Source organism: Macaca thibetana, chromosome 18, assembly GCF_024542745.1.
Source record: "Macaca thibetana thibetana isolate TM-01 chromosome 18, ASM2454274v1, whole genome shotgun sequence".
Taxonomy (NCBI): domain Eukaryota; kingdom Metazoa; phylum Chordata; class Mammalia; order Primates; family Cercopithecidae; genus Macaca; species Macaca thibetana.
Window position 1 is genome coordinate 38,391,468 of NC_065595.1, and position 22,482 is coordinate 38,413,949.

General features: G+C 40.0%; 1 protein-coding gene across 5 annotated transcripts in view; it reads right to left on the reverse strand.

The window, feature by feature from the left end:
* Positions 1–22,482, reverse strand: part of PIK3C3 (phosphatidylinositol 3-kinase catalytic subunit type 3) — a 578,331-nt gene that overhangs the window by 205,777 nt on the left and 350,072 nt on the right. For all 5 annotated transcript variants that reach the window (XR_007721190.1, XR_007721193.1, XR_007721195.1 and 2 more), the window contains one exon: positions 7,248–7,370. The gene's annotated coding sequence lies outside the window, so the exon portion shown is untranslated. The remainder of the gene's footprint in view (positions 1–7,247; positions 7,371–22,482) is intronic.

Sequence of the window (22,482 nt, forward strand, 5' to 3'; positions counted from 1 at the left end):
TGAGGAATTGTTGAGAGACCTAGACCTGATTGGTGTGTTAGACTTTGTTGCCATACAGTAGAGTCAGTTTGCCCTTTTTGAATCCTGAGGGCCCAATAAGATTAATGGGTTTTAGATAAATGAGGCAGTTTAGTCTTAATAAAAAGGATTTGCTAATAATTCTAATAATAATAGCTTATCCTGAGTATTTCAGGTAGCCAGTCATAGTGCAAAAAGCTTTACAGGTATTCTCTCAGTTGGTTCCTGCCACAACTCTGTGTAGAATAAACTGTAGTATCTCCATCCTTAGAAATGGGAGAACCAAATGTTAAAGAAATTGAGTCATTTACCTAACCCCACACAATTAAAGAGTCATGTCCAGATTCAAACTCAAGTCTGTCTGACTTCAGGGCCATAGTAGAGCTTCTCAACAATCAAACAGGCTGCATCTGGACTCTGTAAAAACACTTCATTACTGCAGAAATAAGTATTATTTCTTCACATGCCTGACATCTTATGGTGAAAGGATCTTTCATTACCTTGTTTGTAAGACAACAGTTGACTAGCTACGTGCTTCTTTATGATCTTTGCATGTCAGGAATGTAGTCATTGGAAATTAAGTGAGCCTTTATACACATCTGAGATGTGCTGGTCTTTGTTCCCCCCATGTATCCCAGCTGGTCTAGTTGAGAAATGAATTTCTCAAGCTATGCATAACAAGTACAGGAAAGCTCCTCATCACCAGAAAATTAGAGCAAATGGCTGATTTTTTGTTGTTGTTGTTGTTTTGTTTTCTCTCTTTTACATGTTTCTTGCCTCGGTCTCTGAAGATTATATTAATCTACATGCATTTTATTCTGAATGTTTTTCATCTTGTCCTGAAGGGAAGATTTTCCAAATGGAAAAATGAGTTTTAATCATGGCAAATTTTGTTCAATTCATGCTTTGATAGCAATTCTTTTTAATCCAGTTCTTAGGTCCATACAACTCATGTAGAAGTAAGTCTAGTACTTTATGCTTAGGATCTGGCAAATTCTAATGAGGGTAAAATTTGTTTTAACACAGTAATTCTCTCTCTCTCGCTCTCTTTCTCTCTGTGTGTGTGTGTGTGTGAGAGAGAGAGAGAGAGAGAGAGAGATGGTTAGAGGGACTAATTTTAGTGTCAGACGAACTGCTTTTTCTCCATTTATTAATTGTAGAACCTGGGTCTTCTTCCCATTTGTAAAAATCCAGCTAATTGTAAAACTTTACTAAGGTTGGCTATGTCATAAGTGAGGTGATATTTAATACACGCAGCAAAATGTCTAGCACACATACAAGGTATTTCAATAACATTAACAATCTTCCCTTTCCAACATCTCTTATCAATATGAGGAGAAAACATTTCAATGTCATGCAGTACATCATAAATACCTGAGCAGCAGTTGCTTACTCCAACAAGTAAAAAAACCTTTCCTGAAAAAGTGTTGCATATTTATCTAACGTGCACTTATCATCTGAGTGAATTTTCTGATTCTCAAATTCTTTAGAATTCTGTCCTGTAGAACTTTCCAAACAATGATGAAAATGTTCTATATGTGCACTGTCCAAGTCTCTAGCCACTTAACATATCTGTCTATTGAGCACTTGAATGTTGCTAATGCCACTGAGTAACTAAATTTTTAATTTTATTTAAGTGTAAATAGTCACATGTGCTTAGCAGCTATTCAGCTGGGCAGCACGGCTATAGAGACTGGTCCCCTGTAGAGCTGATTGGCTTTTTCAAAGCATTAAAATGTTACTGGATTCAGTATTCACTGAAAAATGTGATGGGCTTTCCAGGAGTTTTGGAAGGTTTGATAAATCAGTGCTGCAACCTACGGTCTTCTATTCTTTCATTTTCTTTTGACCTCCACATTCGAACTTCATACTTTTGTATACCTTATTTCAACTCTTCCACAACATTATTCAAGCACATGAAATTAGGTTAAACTAAACATCAAATAAATTACTAAATAGATCAAACAGATAACCTAATAGCTATATGTAAAAGACTTTCTTTTGACACTCTTGTTTCCTTTGGTGAAGTGATGGCAGAAGGAAAAAGGTGGGCTGGTGTTTCTAGCATCTATAGGTGTCGTCTCAAATGGGAAACTGATATGGTTTGGCTGTGTCCCTACCCAAATCTCATCTTGAATTTCCATGTGTTGTGGGAGGTACGCAGTGGGAGGTAATCGGATCCTGGGGGCAGGTCTTTCCCATTCTGTTCTTGAGATAGTGAATAAGTCTCATGAGATCTGATGGTTATTTTAAGGGGGAGTTTCCCTCTACTAACTCTCTTCTTTTGTCTGCTGCCATGTGAGATGTGCCTTTCACCTTCCACTATGGTTGTGAGGCCTCCCTAGCCATGTGGAGCTGTAAGTCCATTAAACCTCTTTCTTTTGTAAATTGCCCAGTCTTGGGTATATCTTTATCAGCAGTGTGAAAACAGAGTAACACAGCAATGGAGCATGGTAATTCACTGCCCTTGCAGAAGAGTGTTTGCTGACGGCCAAGCATCAACAATATCAGATAGGCTTTTGTGGTGGGTCTACTAACAAGGCAAAATAAAAGCATATTAAATATTACGGTTACTCAGTGCAGTCTCACTCAGTATCCACAGAAGATTGGTTTCAGGACTGTTAAGAATACATATATATATATATATCTCCTCCTATATACTTTAAATCATCTCTGCTTATAACTAATACAATGTAAATGCTATCTGCATTTTTATTTGTATTATTAATTACTGTATTGTAATTTATATTACTTTTTTCATAATATTTTTAATCTACAGTTGGTTGAATCCACAGATGCTGAATCTGTGGATAAGAAGGATGGACTATTCTCTGAATCTTTTTAAGGAAAAGATCTAATTTTTTTAACTACTACATGCATCAATCACTTTGCCAAATGAGGCACAAAGAGATTTGTGCCAGATTCAGCAAATCCTAGACTTCCTGATTCCTAGGTTACTGTCTTCAACCTTCCACTCACTAGCTTCGCTCACCCTTGCACAGGACAAGGCATTAGTGCTCCCTGGGCTGATTCTCTTAAAGGCTAATCGAAAATATCATTAAGTGACTTGGTTGTGTCCAAATGTTTTATGATTACAAAACAGAGGGGTTTTTCCTGGTTTCTAAGGCCAACAGATTGGTAAGACCTCTCAGAAGTAATCTTGGCTTCTGGAGAAATGAACTCACTACATGAGATATAAGTCTTGGTGACTTGTTGTTGGAGTTAGTCTCTCTAACAACAAGTCCAGATCGTAAATACAATGATGATGATTCTCAGAGGGGAATGCAACATGAGAGAGAAGAAACTTGAAATGGCAAAGCCCTTCTTGACAATGTAGATTAGTACTCAATAAATATCTCCTGTCATAAGGGTTTCATACTAAGTGTTGGGGGAAATTTGGCTAATTATTTTGAGTTGTGCCTATTCTAGGTTAACAATCAAATTATTCATGGCACAGATGAAAATTTCAAAACAACGTGGCGAAATGTGATGCTACAGTCACTAAAGTGGGGGGGTAATATTAATGTATAGATTGTGCCACTTCTCAAGGCCTAAGGTTTTCAGAGGAGCGTTTCAGTGAGGTAGACTCTAGAAGTTGGTGCAGAGTCAAGGTCATGCCCTGGAAGAGCTAGAAAGGCCAGACACATAGGAAACAACCTGCTGCTAATGAAATAAGGGAAGCCACACACCACAGTTTCCAGGCACACTGAAGCAGATGGCCCAACCAATGCCATCTAGAGGAGTTTGTGGTTTGACGGCATCATCCAATGAGAAATCTCATTGACCATTACCAGTTACATTCAACGATCATCATTACTGAACTGCAGTGCACGGCTTAGTAACATAGCCACTGTTAGCACTGCACAGTAGCAGCTGAAATGAGCCAAAGCATGTTGCAAACTCTTTACCTTTGCCTATCCTACTAAACTGAAGCTAATGCTTATTCATAGCACACCACACATACTGAAATACTCTTTGTATTCTAGAAGGGAGGAGTGGTGAGTTGTAGTTTGTACAGCTATATGTTAATTTGCTTTCCTTAGGACAATAATACATATTTTTAAGTTAGCCAATAAGAGATTAGAAATGATTTTCTCTGAGAAAACAAAGACAAAACAAACAAACAAAAAAACTAGAAAATCAAACCCATGACCTTGGTCTAATTAGCCCCACTGAATTAACACCACACACTGCATCCAACTGAGTTAACCAACTCAGACAAGATGGCCAGTCATTAGGAAAGCCCCAGGAGTGGCTGACTGACTTCCTGAAGTGTTTCCAGTGGGTGGGTCTCTAATCTGACACATCTGGGAAGCCCTGAGATGGAGCAACAATTCCTCCCAGGGGCCATTTCTAAACACTAAGGTAAAAATAGAAGCTTTTTCCTTCTGCGAAATGTCACTTCACATTTTATCACAGTCTAAGACTCAAAGGGCCTTGTTACACTGAGCCCTAAATGCAGCCATCCTTAGGTTTTCTGATGTCCTCTGTGGTTGCTGGATTAATATGTAAATAGGCTATGTTTTATACTACATGTAAAGGATGGCTAGTGTTAACTACATGGGAAAGTGGGGACGGAAAATAGGGAGGCAGAAGACTGGAGGGAGACAGGATATCCATCCTGTCACAAGAAATAGACAATAGGGGCTAAGAATATTGACGGAGATAATGCAAATCAATTTTAAGTGTTTCCTACATGAAAAATCAAAAGTAGGACATTTCATACATCACTACTGGCCTGATTCTTTCATTCCATGCCTGTCATTTTGACTTTGTGCTTCTCCCCTGTCCCCCTTGCCATTATTGTCAGGTTGTTTTCTTCTTGACAGAAGTGGGAAAACAACGAAGCTCACTGGAAATATTTCTAGAGGAAAATTTCTCTGTAGGAGGAGTTACATAAGCTGTGGTTTCCTCAGCCCTCCCAGGTCTAATCAGAAACACAGTACTGGTCTGAACTCCAGCGGTGTCAAGCATGCAGGGATTGAGCAGTCCACAGAGGTGTGCCCACTCTGTTCTCCACACGGCGTTGCTGAAATGTACATTTGTCTGTGTGGCAGACTGTGTGTCTAGTTACCCATATTTGGCATCCTCTTCTGTGGTGCCCTGCCTGTAAGAGGATTAGACACCATTCCGTGGTTGAACCTGGCAGGACCACATGACTCACTTTGGCCACTGGAATATGAGTGGAAGTGTCTGTAGGTCACTGCTGGGCAGACTGAGTGCCAATGCGTAGTTAACAAGTTGCCTTTGCCCTTTGCTTTAGCTTTTAGTAAACCGAATAAGTAAAACTGTACTTAGTCCTCCAAGATCTGACTCTTTGAAACCTATGTATAGAAACCATTATAAAAATTTCAAAAATCCTGCTTCTTGCACATGGAAAGCATAGATTTCTAAACTGTTGTTTCTGCTGTGGGCTTTACAACCTCAAAGCTGACCAAAGATTCCTCATACTCACCAAATCTGCCTTTCCCCTGAGGGCAGTGCCTACAGAAAGCTCCCACTGTTCCCCAAGAGATGAGAAAGAGTTAAAGAAGTTCAATAACAGGAATCCCTGTTAATATCTGAAAATTTCATCCTAATGTATGTGCTAAAATATATCTCAGGCAGTAAAACAGCACAGGCTTGTCACACTCTCTACACACACATTACCTATTCACAACTTTCCATCCAAGTTTACCTATTCATAACTCTCCACCCCACCATTCTCTGTTTTCATTATAAAGCCCCATGGCTCTGACATTTTCACTCTTAGAGGCCATCAGTAACTTACAGACCCCACTATTCCACAGTCACGTGTACTCAGAGAGACAATAATTCTATTAATAATTCTCTTTACAATTTTAACTTTCTTTAACAATAAATCAAATTCATCAAAATACCTGGTAAAGAATGGAACTTCTGTTTTTGTTGGAGGAGTGATCTGGAAGCTGAGGAAGTCATTTTTGCTAATAGAAACAGCATTTTTTCTGGGAGTGGTCACTCTGATGGATGGTCCTATTTATTCCTATCTACAATTACTACTCCCATTATTTGGGGGGAGAATTGAAAGTTATGAAGGAATCTGAACATAGGCACTTCAAACTCAGATATCATGCTCTCTTTATTCGGGTGCTATAAAATAGGTATTAGCTTTTGCAAAATTATGCAAATCTGCTTATTACATTTTCCCCTAAATCAGAGTTTAAACCCCCCCTTAACTGAAAGTTGTTTTTTTTTTTTGAGATGCATGCACATGTGCAGCTCAATAGCTGGAATCAGGAAGTTGTGAGAGAACTTAGTAAGAATATGCAGTACATTCGCTCCTTTTCTCTAGGGTGAAATGAAGACAATATGAGGGTAGAACAGAGTTGGGTTTAGGGAAATCTGGAGTAGAGTTCTAGCCTTCCATTTTTAAAGTGATCCAGGACTAAGTGACTGATATGGTTTGGCTGTGTCCCCACCCAAATCTCATCTTGAATTGTAATTCCCACAATTCTCATGTGTCATGGGAGGAACTTGGTGGGAGGTAATTGAATCATGGGGGTGGGTCTTTCCCATGTTATTCTCATGATGGTGAATAAGTCTCATGAGATCTGATGGTTTTAAAAATGTGAGTTTCCCTGCACAAGCTCTCTTTGCCTGCTGCCATCCATGCAAGATGTGTCTTGCTCCTCCTTGCCCTCTGCTATGATTGTGAGGCTTCCCCAGCCACGTGGAACTGTAAATCCATTAAACCTCTGTCTTTTGTAAATTGCCCAGTTTCAGGTATGTCTTTATCAGCAGCATGAAAATGGACTAATGCAGTGACCCTAACTTAGAAAATTTTAGAAGCTGGGAATGGCCTTAGAGTTGTGGGAAGAGATAAGTAAAGCAGATAGAAGAGTCAGCTTTGGATAGGAATTTTTTAAAAGACTTTTCTCCCTCTGGATTTCAGAAAAGTGAGTCTTAGGCTTTGAGAAGAGCCTTGATCAAAAGCTACCTAGTAGGTGCAGTTGGTTCCTGCAATAGACCAGAGCTAAGGGACCCATTGGAAATGTCCTTAAGGAGGGACCACAACCAATGGACTTTTAGAAGAGTCATATCACTTTCCAGGTTTGGATTTCTCCATTTTTTCTTCAACTTTTTATAAAGTCTAAGCACTAGAAGCTGTCCTTAGCCATCACTCTGTGAAATTACGGGCAAGGCTTGACCCACACATTAAATAAAGAGGTGCAGAGGGAGTAACAGGTGCCTGAGAAAAGATGCTTTACCTGTAGCACTTCAGAAGAATGGTACAATGGCCTGCAGCTGGTACTTAGCAGCAGTAGGAACCACTACCTGGCGGGATCTTTGGAACCCAACTTATCAGCCATCCTAGACATGTCCAGAGAGATCTGAGAAGAAAAACAAAAAAAATGTGTGAGCTTTCACAGGCTTGCAACATGATGATTTGGATGTCAAAAGGAAACTTAGTTTTAGTCACAGTCTGCTGAAGGCTGAAACATCTGAGTTCTAGCAACCATAATGCTTTCCCATAGCTAGAGTTGTTAGTCTACCCAAAATATTGAAATACTTCCAAACTGATTAGGAAACAGCCACTGTCTTTGGCTATTCCAGCCCCTTCTCAGGCACTTATTGGATATTCTCACAATCCAGCAACTAAAGGGTGAGTACCAGGCACAGTAGGGGCCTCCAGAGCCTGTTCCATTGCAGGCTTCAAGTACACAGAGTCAGTTCCTGTATTCCCATAACATGCTGGTTATTAGATTAATTGGCCATTACATTTGCCTACATTTAGCTGAGTCTGACTGGGAGAGATAAAAGAAAATAATTTTAAATGGTACTTATTCTTAAAGACTTTATTTGGGGAAAAGCAAAGACCGACTCACATCAGCTAAATAAAAACTAATACAGAAAATGTCTTATGAATACAGAGCCAAGGAGCAAAGGTTGGAGTGATCAAGGAGTCTGATGAATGTCAAGTCAGGGGAGAGGACGAGTCTTCTTAAAAGAGTGTGGATTTCTCTTCTATTGTGGGTTTGGTTGATATTTCTGTGTTACCCTCACTTTAGCAACACAGATCCTTTCCACATGATAAAATGCAGTTATCTCTGAGCTGAACAATGCTACAATTCAAGCACTCTCATTTATTTGCCAACTACTCAACACCAACTTGACGTTTCTATGCAGTAGTAATTGGGGAAATTATGGGACTATAATACGAGGAGAGAGAAAATAGGTCATCTCTTGTCCTGAGTTATAGAGATGTCAAAATTGTCAGTGCCAACTCTTTTATTATTTTATTCCCAATAAAATTTGGAAACAACTGTGTATATGTAAATAATGACCCAATTATTTCATTTAAATGAACTCACTAATTTAAAATGAATTGTGATCCATTGTTAGGAGCAGCTTACATTATCCCAACATCTTAGATATTAATTCCACACAAAGCTGACTGTATATTTAACTCAGAATGAAGGCAATAAAAAGCAAAGCCATGAAATACAGAATATATGAGAATAAAACTAGAAAAATAAAAAGAATCCAATTATGTACACTTCTTAAAAGTTAACAGTTTCTAAAATTCAGTCTTATCATTTCAATATAAAAACCTTACCATCTTAGTGACACCATTTGTCAAGTTACTGATAAAAAGAAGTTATAGTAGAGAAAAAATAAATAAATTTTCCATTCCCTTTAGCTGACCAAAGCAAAAGATTTGCTTAATTGGGTGCCATAATTTAACTTTTCGCTGTTTTACTACCCAGTAAATAAAAGCTATATTCAAAAGTCAGATAATTAGTTGTCAAAAGATGCCATATCTATTCAAGTACATGAGAGAAAAACACTAGGAAAAGGAAATTTCTGGAAGGCTTTATGAAGCATGTAGGACATCCTTCATAAATGTGTTAGTAAAAGCTTTTGTGAGTTATTATTTTTAAAAAATTAATTGAAAGAAGTGAATTCCAGGAAAGGATAACTTCTGATAACGTGACTCATATAAAAAGGGTTTGGCCATTTTCTATGAACCATTATCTTTCTTACAATGTGTGAAGTTCAGCAGGGCCTCCATTACCTACCATGAGCTCATCTCCATGAATGATGCAACACAATGTTAATCAGACCCAACTTCTCTGATGTCACTAAGAGAAGGCTAGTAGCAAAAACCTCCACTCTTCCAGTAGAAAGCATTTTTTATGAAAACATTTTATTCTGATTTCAAATATTTTTTTAAAAAATTTATTATTATAATACTTAAGTTCTAGGGTACATGTGCACAACGTGCAGGTTTGTTACATATGTATACATGTGCCATGTTGGTGTGCTGCACCCATTAACTCGTCATTTACATTGTGCCCCAGTTTTCAGACCATATAAATACAGAAGCTTTTGTGACTCAGATACATCGTTGCTTCCTTTTTAGGTATTCGCACCACTTCTCCATTATAGGCAGTCACTTTTAGGCTTGTTTCTAGCACCTGATCATCCAATGACCCTCTGTTTCTTTTGTGACACTGCTGTTGACACGGCGCTTAGCAGAAGCCCTGCGTTCTTCCAGGATTTCAGGAGTTCTCATTAAAAGAGGCAGTTGGTCTGCCTCTTGACAAAACTTCATTTCCCCAGAAAGTTTTCCCTGCACCCTGGACTAGGCTAGACTCCACCCGCCCCTACCCACAGAGACTCCCACAGGACCCAAAGCTTCCACGTTCATCATAGCTTGTCAACAGTAGTCCCTCGCACTGTACCACGAAAGAGGTGCCAACGTCCAGTTCCTGTTGTAACCATCACCATCAAGCTACACCGGGAACACAGCAGTGTATGTTTGCTGAACATCAAATAAAATATATCACTGATCATAGTAGTCTCTATTTTTTAATTTTTGTTCTCATAAAAAGTTTCCAATCTAATTTTTATCTTGGAAATATATATTTTTTATCTGAAATATTTTTCTCTATAGAGTAACTTAAAAATACAAAATAGTTGTTAATACTAATGTTAATATTTGTTTTCCAATAAAGACTTTTGTTTTTGGTGGGGGGCATGGAGTCTCACTTCTTCACCCAGGCTGGAGTGCAATGGTGCGATCTCGGCTCACTGCAACCTCCACCTCCTGGGTTCAAGCAATTCTCCTGCCTCAGCCTCCCCAGTAGCTGGGATTACAGGACACGCCACCACACCCGGCTAATTTTTGTATTTTTAGTAGAGATAGGGTTTTACCATTTTGACCAGGCTGGTCTCGAACTCCTGGCCTCAACTGATCCAACCACCTTGGCCTCCCAACGTGCTGGGATTATAGGTGTGAGCCATTGTGCCCAGCCCCAGTAAAGATTTTTAAAGTTCAATGACATTTTAAAAATACTTTTTCCAGGCCGGGCACGGTGGCTCAATCCTGTAATCCCAGCACTTTGGGAGGCCGAGACGGGTGGATCACGAGGTCAGGAGATCGAGACCATCCTGGCTAACACAGTGAAACCCCGTCTCTACTAAAAACATACAAAAAACTAGCCGGGCGAGGTGGCGGGCGCCTGTAGTCCCAGCTACTTGGGAGGCTGAGGCAGGAGAATGGCGTGAACCCAGGAGGCGCAGCTTGCAGTGAGCTGAGATCCGGCCACTGCACTCCAGCCTGGGCGACAGAGTGAGACTCCGTCTAAAAAAAAAAAAAAATACTTTTTCCAGGCACAGTGACTCATGTTTGTAATACCAGTGTTTAGGAGGCCAAGATGGAAGGATTGCTTGAGCCCAGGAGGTTAAGTCCAGCCTGGGCAACACAGTGAGACCCCATCTCTATTCATGAAAGAAAATTAAAGAAAAACCATTTAAAATAAAAATAAATATTTTAATTCCCCTCATTTTATAGTAGGCCAAGGTGTTTTAAGAAAAGCTTAAAGAAATTACTAGGCAGTAGAACTATAATGGACTAATAAGTTTGTGTTGGGGTCCTAACCTATGAGGATGGAGCTCCAGAAGGAAATTGTGCCCTTCCACCAACTCTGCCCTTATTTCTTAGAGCTCTGTCCTCCAAGGCCAAGGAGATAAGGCCAGTCCTTCTACTAGTTGACTTCACCTGTGGTTTAAAACTTTATTGATCAGTCATTTTTATCTTCTGATGTTCATTAGTTTCATTCTGGAAAGAATGTTTTCGATGAGAGAGAGAATGAGAGGCCATAAGATATTTCATGTGGGGAAGAAAGGGTACAGTGTGGAAAAGATAAATTTCACAAACACAGCTAAAGTTTTGCAAGCCTTCATCAGGCCCAGGAGTTTTTCCACGGGGCAAATTGCGCCCCAAGCTTGCAGTTTGCAGCACCATTTTAAATTCTTTTTTTTTTTTTTTTACCACGTGAGAATTGATGGAAACATTTCTAGAAGCCGAGAGGCTGTATGGTCCTGGCATAAGCCCTTCATGATGTTCTAGTGAGGACAGGACAGAGCCTATTTGCTCAGTTGACCAGAACCAGCATTTACTTTGAAGAGCTCGAATAATGATTAAGAAAACAAGAACTTGTCCCAGAAGCTGTTCTTTATGATAGAAGAAACAACAGTGAGGCCAGCATTCATTATTTCTGTCTGAGCCTCAAGAATATTTCTTTCTTTGTTTTTCACTAAAAAGAAAAAAAAATTGTTAACAACTGTTAATTATGGCTTATAATAGTCATAAGCCCAAAGAACTTGATCATTAACATAGTTAATGACCAGTTTGTATGTTAACTTCTCTCAGCTTCATCCTGGCATACACAATTAGCAAGTCAGTCATTAAATACTTTGTAATGACTATAGCTGGATTAAAAACTGAAATACAAATAAAAAAATGAGATTGAAACCGTTAAGATAGTGGGTTAATGTGTCTTCTCCTTACCATGGTTGTACCGTATATAATGTTCCTATGAACAGCGTTATTTCTACAGAGGATACGGCTGTTTCCGAGTGGGATTCGATTTATGTCTGCAGCAGATGTTTAATCTACCACATATTGGCTATTGTTTTACAAGCCCCTCTACTTCCTTGTAATGAAATCTCCTTAACTCTCGTATTCCTTGGGTCCATGGGGAGTCATTTCAAGGTGTTCAGGTTTGTATTCTGTTTTTTCCTTTGCCCTCACATTCCAGTTTTAAAGCTGTATTCCTCGCTTTGCTAGTACCAGCATCACATACACTCTGACATCTATGCACATTATCAATATCATTAGCATCAACTAGTATCGATTCCACACAAGCCTGGTCCATGACTATCTCAATAGAATAATATACTGTATTACTTTAGGACAGAATTTGTTATTTCAAAGTGATTTTAGGTCTAGTCACATAAATGTGAATTCACATGTCTCCTGTGATTCACAAAGCATATCTGAGACAGAAGGACTGAGATTTATATTAGCCTCATTTTTTAAAAACAAGAAAGCTAAGCAAAGAGAGGTCACATGAAATGCCCGAGGCCACACAGCAGGTTTATGTCAGAACGAGAGCTGAGAGTAAATGCTATAGTGGAGGGAGCCCTGGGCTGGGATCAAGGGACCTGATTCTTTTCTAAGCTCTGTCAAGGTAGAAATATGTGTAAATTTTAAGGAGTCCAGATTTCTAGATTGCAGCTTCCTCATGAGTGAAATAAAGGTTTTACATCTGAGAACCCCCAAAGTTTCCTTCAGTTCTGTCATCTTAATTCAGAGATCTGTCTAGTGTTACACTATGAGGTAGTTTAATTCAAAACCATGGTAGAGCTCAGTTGTGTAAAAGCAAATGCATTAAGACTAACTGAATTATTTAGGGACAAGTTTTTCAGGGGAAAAAAAAGACCTGGCGTGTGTCCTAAATGATAGGTTCTAGGGAACAGAGGATGGCATTTTTGGTTAAAAAAAAAAAAAAAAAGACATTAAAACATAGTTGGGGAAACAGGACAAACCCCCTTACAAGCAAGACAATTATAAAAGATGATGCGAAAAGACCAAACTTACATTTTAGTACTTTAAATTCTGTAGCGCTTCAGAAACAGGAGACATCAATAGTGGTTTCTTTGATAGTCTGTGGCATTTCTTTCCTGCATCATGGTTTGAGTGAAAATACTTATGGACATTTCTCATCCCTCCTTCTTGCTCTGTGTGAGAGTCTCAGCAGGATAGTCTAGAGCTTTGAGTCCTGTAAATGGCTTCAAAGCCAGATTGGATCATTCAGTTGAAGCCCCTGTGCCCTTCCAAGATTCTACACACTCCCAAATTCTGCCCATCGGAGACACATATGTGTGCACGCAAACACACAAATTCTTTTTTATCTTTAGAGGGAAACTCAAAATGCAAGCACACAGGCAAAGCAAACATTTGGGTGAGATATGAGGCTATTATCTGGGTAACTGAGGTCAAGGAAGTTACTAAAATATTAGAGAAAACATTTACTTTTTAAGTTAGTCATTGCTGACAAATTATCTCCCACATTTGAGTTCCTTTTGATGGCCGATATTAGGCCTTGAGTATGAGTATCTTCATTCCTACAATGCTTTATACTTTTCAAAGTTTTTTTTCCATCTAGGTCTTATCTAGTAAGCACAAGTCCTGTACAGTTGGTAGGGTTAGGGTCACAATTCCCAGCTTATAGATGAACTTCCCAAAGAGAAGAGTTGGAAGGAGAGTTTGAATGTAATGTCCCCTCCAAAATTAACATTGAAACTTAATCCCCACTCTGGTGGTATTAAGACGTAAAGTCCTCATAAAAAAGTCTTCAGAGAGAGTTTGCCCCTTGTTTCTCTTCTGCCTTCCTCCAAGAGAGGTCGCCACAGTGAGAAGGTACCATTGATGGAACAGTCCCTCACCAGACACCAACACAGGCCCCTTGATCTTGGACTCCCCAGCCTCCAGAACTGTGAAAGATAAATCCCTATTCTCCATAAATTACCCATCTGTGATATTTTGCTATAGCAGCACAAACATTAGAGTGTGTTGTAAATTTTAAAGCTTCATATTTCCCTCCTGCTTCAACATCCACACAAATAGGCTTTGAGCACCCTGCTCCAGTGACCACATGCATCATGTGATAAGGTTACACTCTGCCACCAGTTCCCCTTCTTGCCCTCCCTGGACTGAGTCCTAGTAACATTCGGAAACACAAATGAAATCCCCTTGCACATTTTTACTTGTGTGTTCCAGCCTGATCTCCAATGAGGCATCTGCCCATGGGTTTTCTCATGCATGTACATGTGTATATGAGTATTGTAGAGTTCATGTTTAGCAGGGGGTGTGGGGTGTGAGACTGGTTGAATTCTCTGGAAGCAGAGAATTCATACAGAGCAACATGGGCAATTGATTGCTTGTAGGTCAATCATCAAATAAGGATTTGGAGTACCTTGGGATCGATCTAATTCTCTCATTAAGATTACTGTAATAACCAGCTCACTAAACAGTCAATATGGTTATTTCATCCATCTTAATGACCCAATCAAATAAACTCTTGGGAGATCGTCAACACTAACTCCAGAGGGAAAAACTCATGCAGATATAACAGCAGCTTTTGTTGAGCACTCCCAATTTAAAAATGGACTAAGTCACAAAGAGATCCCTAGAGGAATGAGAATTGGTCATTTGCTGTTTATAAATCAAGATCCTAAGGGCTATATCTTAATGAAGAAAATGAGAGCATTATAATTTTTAATAAATGAACTAAGGTAGGAATAAGAAAAATATACATAAAGGATCTTGGATCAGGGCAGTAATTTCATGTCGCAGAAGTATGAAAAGGTAAGAGACAGTTACAAAGCAGAGCAGAAGAGCAAACTGATGTGGCAAAAGGACGGTCAAAGACATGATGCCTTGATCAATGATCAATAGTTCAGACCCTAACAACGTAGCAAAATTTCAATAAATGTTGACTATGCTGTCAATATTCATGATGGTGGTGATGATGATTTTGATGACAACAGTAATGGGGTCTGACAAACAAAACAATAATAGTCAAGAAAGATTAATGGTAGAAATGATGAAAACAGAGGTCTGAGAAAGTTTCTATTAATGAATATAAAATTGGAAATGAAGGTAGCCAACCTGTGAAGCAGTCTTAATAGAGTGATGGTTATAAATACATAAAGGAAAAAGCAATGGTGGGGAGAGGACAAGCCCAGGGACGCTCGCCTCAGTAAAGGAGCACAAAACGTGCAGTTCCTGTCATAGAAAGACAAAGTAGTCTACTTAGGAAAGGTCTAAAGAGAAGGAGAATGCCTTCCCAGAATTGAGCTCTTGCAATGGGAAGAAGCAATATCAAATTCTTAGTATCAGCATAATAATCCGGAGCTATAGAAAGAACTTTCAAGGATGCAAACTCGGACCCCAATATTTGAACACTATAATACCAGATATAGATATTTGGATACATCAGGACATGAGACTGAGTCTTTTTTTTCAATTCCATTCCCATTTTTGGCATGTGCAACCCACAACCAGATATATAAGCTTGTCTTAAATTATCCTAGTATGTTAAACCTAAATATATGTTCTTACAAGAACTGTGAAATGGATGTTTGGTGACTGAGGAGGGATGGGGGAGTCCCTTCTCTTCTTATCAGCACTAATCAAACCAAATTGTCAGAACTACAGCATTAGTACTTGCATTCATCAGGATAGGCTAGGCTATAATGCAGTAACAGACAGCCACAACATTTCAGTTATTTAACATAAAAATTTTTGTTTTGTTGTCTTTCATTTACAAGATGTTCATGTAGCAACTCTGGGGTCCGAATTAGCAGAAGCTCCAGCATGCTGCGTTTCTATTTAAAATCACACAACCTACCCAGATGAGAAAATGGAAGGTCATGCACGAACAATTAAACGTTTAGCCCAGGAAATGACATACAGCAGCACTGTGTTTACATCCCATTCCCAGAAGTAATCCCCGGCCTCACTTATGCAAAAGATATGGGGAAGTTTCATCCTCCCAAACGCGACAGTAGGTTTCAAGCGTTAGCTTGCATCAAAATCACCACCTTGAGTGCTTGTTAAAACAGATTTTGGGGTCTCACCCTCAGAATTTCTGATTCTGATCAGGGCAACTAATAATTTGCTTTTCTGAAAAGTTTTTGGGCCAGACGTGGTGACTTACACCTGTAATCCCAGCACTTTGGGGGGCCGAGAGGGGCAGATCACTTGAGGTCAGGTGGTCCAGAACAGCCTGGCCAACAGATGAAATCCTGTCTCTACTGAAAATACAAAAATTAGCCAGGCATGGTGGCAGGTGCCTGTAATCCCAGCTACTTGGGAAGCTGAGAAAGGAGAATCGCTTGAACCTGCGAGGCAGAGGTTACAGTGAGCTGAGATCATGCCACTATATTCCATTCTGGGTGACAGAGAGAGACTCTGTGTCAATAATAATAATAATAAAGGTTCCAGGTGAGGCTGATGCTGCTGTCCTGAGACTTTCCTTTGAGATCCCCTGGTTAGAGCAATAGTTCTCAAGCCCAGCTGAACATTCACATCACCTGGACAGCTTATTAAAAAAAGATGCACACCGAGGTCCCACCCCTAAATATTCTGACTTAATTGGGCATCTAAAAATTCTCCTGTATCACAAGAGTTGCTAGTTCAGAAGAATACAATTTTAAGTATGGTTGTAAGATTTCCATCAAAGTGTTCATATTACAGACGAAAAAACAAGTTCAACATCACACAGTAGGCTAGTGACACCTCCAAATCAAGAAACTGAATACCCTGGATCCCAGGTGGTGCCATGTCCTTTAATGGGTCAGCACACAGAGGAGGCAGTATTTTAAGACCAATTTAGTCCACAAATTTCTTTCCCTCTGCTTAAAATGGTCCGGCCTCTTTCCAGAGGGATGCCGGCTCTCAGTGCAATAGCTGCTGTGCTCAGGGAGGAGAAAGTGGATCCGTCTCCAATTCTCCCACGTGGCTGAGAGCGAGCCTAGGAGCAGCTCTCCTCCCTCCCATTCCTCAACTCTGAGCAGCCCTGCTCTGGCTCCTGACCCAGCCTCACCCAGATTTTGCCTCTGCCCCAGGATCTGCGGGCCAAGTGGTTGATCCGGGAAGACAAGCCCACTTATAAAGAAATAGAAAAGAAAATGAACAAAACTGCTGCCGGTGTGCCCTTTGGTCCCAATTGACTAAATCCAGGCTGCCAGAAGGCAGCGCGAGAAGAATCTCATTTTAAAAAGCAACTGAGGGAGATAAAACGCAGCTACCCAACCATTTTGGATGCGGGTCGTCCTCTGCTCCCATCCCCAACACGAAGGCACAGCGTTCATTCTCCCATCATGAAATTTCACTGAATTCATCAACTCTAAGTAAAAATAAATAAATAAGAACTGATCTGTCATCCTTTACAGATTTTGAACCGATTTAACAGCCATCTGATAAACACGCCCTGCATAACTAACGGCCTCTGGCCTGGCATCTTCCTGTAAAACTGAGAAACATCGCCATCTGCTGGCCATGGAGCCCTGGTGCATGGAAATTTCCAATTCCATTGCCCTCAAGCAGCAGTGTCTGCACAGCAATAGGTCCATGAATTCTGCCAACGGGTTGAAATTCACTGCAAATCATTTTAATTTCTTTCACTAAGACAAACTACAAACTATATCATGAAATTCTGTTTAACTTTCTTGTGTTTTATGTATATGCATGAGCTGGATAAGGTGGGGAGGCTTTTTGCATGGTACCTTCCTACTCTTTTTGTTGCCCCTATTTTCTCAAAATTCTCAATGTTGTGCATTTCATAACTCCATTTAACTAACATGAAGTGAGCTTACTCTATGTGCTAAGTTGTCATACCCAAAGAATCAAACGACAGAGACTGAGGAGGGGGGAATTGGGGAACTGAGAGGAAGTCTCATTCTCACATTCTATATTAACTGGACACCTGAGGCTCTGTGGTGGTTTTGACTCCTGTACTTTTTTTATTTTTATTTTTTTTTTTTTTGAGATGTGGTCTTCCTTCGTTGCATAGTGTGGTCTCAAACTCCAGCCTCAAGCCATCCTCCCACCTCAGCCTCAAGCAGCTAAATTGCAGGCGTATGCCCCTGTGCTGGGTTTGACTCTCAACATCTTCACGGTGAAACCGACTGTGCTGGACACAGGTTTTCAGCCCAACCACGTTATTTAGACTTAAGAATGCCAAAGAAACATGCTTTTATGGCCTCTTCCACGCTGAATCCTTCTTAGAAAATGGGAGAGACTCTTGTGACGTAAAAGATGGGGGTTTTGGTTGATGATCTGGGTGTTGATTTCTCCTTCTGCCCTTTCCTCTTCCGGTCCTCAGGTGACACCCACCCAAGCCCATCTCTACACCGTTCATCTACTTGAACAATCCTGACTGACATCTCTGACAGTCCAAAGTAAATTGAATAGTGAAATTTCTCTCACTTTAATGCTTATGCTAGTGGAACTTATTTAAATTTATTTAACATGTACAAAAAGATTAACAGGAAAAGAAAGCAAGGAGGAAGTGTCAACAAAGAGGGCAAGGTATGGAAATGGGTGCTGTTTTTGTATTTGGTGGTGAGACCTGGGGTGAGTGATGGTGGCTGAGCTGATGACGATCATATTTCCTTTAATACTATGGCCATGGACCACCTCTGCATCCAGCCTCACTAGCTGAAAAGCAGCTCTGAGGACCATTCTGACGGTTCTTTCCCCATCCCTGTCTCCACTCCCCAGACCTTCCTAGTTGCATCGGATTATAGGACAAGGACCCCCCCCAATCTGTTATGACTGGGAGTGGAGAAATGGGCAATGAAAGAGAATGTGTAGGTGTAATGCCAGGAACTAGAATGATTTCCTGCCAGTGATGAGCTGTCTTGGAGGCAGCTCTGTCTGCTTTGCCATTCAGCACTGACCCACCATAAAGCCAAAAAGAGGAGGGCTCACTTGGGACATGGAGGTGAGAGTTCAAGCCTGCCCTAGCTCTTATCTGAAGGTAGCGTTAGCTATTCTACTCTCCAAGAAGAGTCATGTGGGAAAACAATGTTTAAATTCCTAAATGATTGAAGAAAGAAGAAAACACAAAGATGAATATGAAGTTGACCAATCAGATCTCTCGAAGAAAAGTAATTTGCCCAGCGTCTCATAGCACACAAGTGGTACAGGGTAGTCTCTGGTCTCTTAGACAACATTTCTCACAATAAACTTTTCCTTTGTCACAAAATAGAGAGGTGCTTCTAGCCATTGGAAAGTTTTTGCCATTGGGGTCACCAATCTTGAGAAGTCCTGGACTTTTTTCCATCACCTTATCTTAGTCTCATAACCCCAGGACCTCCTTTATCTGAATATTTCTGTACATCAGAGAAAAGCAATTAATATCATATAAAATGTTAGAGATCCAGATTACACATGTACCCTTCAGCATGGAGGACAGGAGCAACTGTAACAATGATCACCAAGAAGAAAGTTCAGGGCAATCAGCTGCATTCTGTAAAAAAATGTATGTGTGGTTGAGTGGTTAGTGTCTTAGGTTCTGAAAGGAAGATTCTGTAGTTGGAATCCTGGATCTGGCCCTTAAGAGCTGGGAAAATTGCTCAACCTTTTGTAGCAAAATCATAAGGATAAAATAAGTTCAATCAAATAATGAAGGCATTTTGAACAATATGTGTGGCACATGGTAAACGGTCCATCAGTGTTAGCTCTTGTTTTTATTGCTATTATCACTCAGCGAGTGACCAGCTGCCAACCCTGACTTTGGAAGAAAATCATTCTTGCTCATCATTCAACATTCATTATATACCAATCTTCTCTCTATTCTTTTCCAGGATAAAAGAAGAAAAAGTTAAAAAGGGAGAAAATGCCAGAAACTTCCTGAATCTTTTACAAGAAGTTCTAAGGTAAGGGGAAATCATCCAGGATATGCTTTTCAAATTAACCGAATAGCAAGTATCTCTGCAAAACTTTTTTTTTTTTTTTTTTTTTTTTTTTTTTTTTTTTTTTCCCAAACGACTGTGGTTGTTTTTGGCAATAGGTAGAAACATGACTCAATAACCTATGTGGCTTTCAAGAAATGATATTTAAATCAGAACCACAGCTGCACAGGAAGGGCATATGAAGTCAAATTGCTTTAATGTTAATGAACACACATATGTGGTGATTCAATATAGCAGAAAAGCCTGAAAGTGAGTTTTAGTACTGGACTCACTGTGAACTTGCTATAACTCTTGCTTGAACTCTCTGGGCCTCAGCTTCCTCTTTTGTAAAGTGAAACATGGCACTAAATCATATCCAAAGTCTCTTGGGGTTTTAACTTCTAGTGTTACCCTTCCCAGAAGTATTTTTATCTATATAAAAGTATTACAGGGGCAGGCACGGTAGCTCATCCCTGTAATCCCAGCACTTTGGGAGGCCGAGGTGGGCAGATCACTTGAGGTCAGGAGTTTGAGACCAGCCTGGCCAACATGGCAAAACTCTGTCTCTATTAAAAACACAAAAATTAGCTAGGTGTAGTGGCACGTGCCTGTAATCCCAGCTACTCAGGAGGCAAAGGCAGGAGAATCACTTGAACCTGGGAGGTGGAGGAGGTTGCAGTGAACCGAGGTCATGCCACTGCACTCCACCCTGGGCAACAGAGTGAGATATATATATATATTGCACGGCAAAGCTTACAACAAGGAAAGGAATTATTTGTGGTAGGTCTTCAGGTCTCAGTGAAATAGACGATTGGAGATTGGGGGTTAATCCCCTTCCTACTACATTTTTGTCTTCAGGTCTCAGTGAAATAGATGATTGGAGATTGGGGGTTAACCCCCTTCCTACTACATTTTTGCTAGTGAGTGATCACTCCATGTGACCACTCCCTTATGGATCTCCCTGGCTGCTTAAGGCTTGATGAATGGAGCACTGCTCTTTCTGGAACAACAGACTCCTGCACCTGGTCACCAAATCTCTCACACCCCTACACACCTCATTTGTTTCCATAGTTACCAATTTCTTCCCTTCCTCAGCTAAGCCTGGGGAGCCTTCCCTCTGTATAATCTTCCAGTAACATCCCTGTGATATCTTGGTAGCTGGGGTTCCTTGAGGAAAAATTTAACATGAATCATAGTATATCATAGACCTCATTTCTCTGGAGCCTATGTATTTGAGGTTTACCACACCAAAAATTCACCACACAATTGTTGCTTTTGATGCAAAACGGTAGACATGATGTGATATTAGTTTGGCACTGCAACTAGATAATATATTTTAACAGTGACAGCTGGTTTCAACACGATTCGAAACCACTGGAATTTTCTCTGACTAAATCCTGAGGTGTTCAGTGAGTGATATTTGCGTGTTTCAAGAACAATTCTACTGTGGGTCAAACTAATCTATCTAAAACTTTCTATAAGGACAGTTCAGTTTAATAAACCGACCTTGATTTCTGTGGCTCTGCCAAACTTAACTGGGAGGAGAAAGTGATGATCAACTTGTTTGAAAAAATATGCCAGCTCAAATGACCTGCCAAAAGTCCAGCCAATGAAAGTGCTTTCACTCCTGGAAAGCCTGCTCATGTATCTTTGTCATTGCTAAGCATTTTAATTGTCTAATTCTGCAAGAGGCTATTTAAGTCCATCCCAAATTCTGCTCTCACTGAAATATGGGGAGTACATGTATGGAAGCTGCTTTGTCCGCTTTTTGATTTGATGCATTTCTTCCCTTCACCTTAAAATAAGTTAATGTGCATCTTTCCACCTTTTGGTCTTAAGGAGCACAAGACTTCAGAGTTTTATGAGCTCCAGCTGGAGTTGTAGGAGCTGTCCACTGCAACATCAGTGTGATTTGTGTAGCATTAATAGCCCTTTTGTTCCATGAACTTCAATTCCCTTCAAAATAGAAGAGTATTGAACGCACCATTTCATAAGGAGAATGAAGGAAAATGTACAACTGGATGTGAGCTTATGTGCTATGGTTATTGATACTGACTTCAAGATCACACGTCCTTCTGGTCCTCAGGCCCTGCGGAGCTCAGGGCATTCATTTGGGTCTATCAGATATGTTGCAGGTCAGACTAGAAATAACTAAATCACAGTGCTGCTCTTAACAGTGGGACTTTGTGGGCTGCTGCGACGCCAAGGAATCTTCTTTATCCAGCAAGAAATAAAATATTGTGGACATGATACTAAAGTCTCATGAGTGAACAAGTTTTGTAGCACAAAGGGGTTTTCAACTCAAATGTATCTTATTTAACAAAATACAATGCAATATCTAGTCTGGGTCAGTATTTTTAAAGAAATTTTATTTCCTATAGCTGCCTCTCAAAACAATGATAGCAGAACAGGAATAAAATTATGGGGGAAAAAAAAGTTGCCTTGTTCCAAAGAATGCTGCTGGAGGAACTTTTCAAATAAACTCAGCCTCCTCAAGTTACTGTCAAAGGAGAACCGAAAAAAAACAAATGATTTCCAGGAAGTAGAATTTAAAGTAAGGCAAACAATCACCAGATGCTCAATAAGGTGAACTGAGCTTTAAAATTTGTGATCACAAAAAAAATTATCATGTCTTAATTGATGCCAAGCCTTCCTCCCACAAGCTGACCCTCACACTGCTGGCAGGTT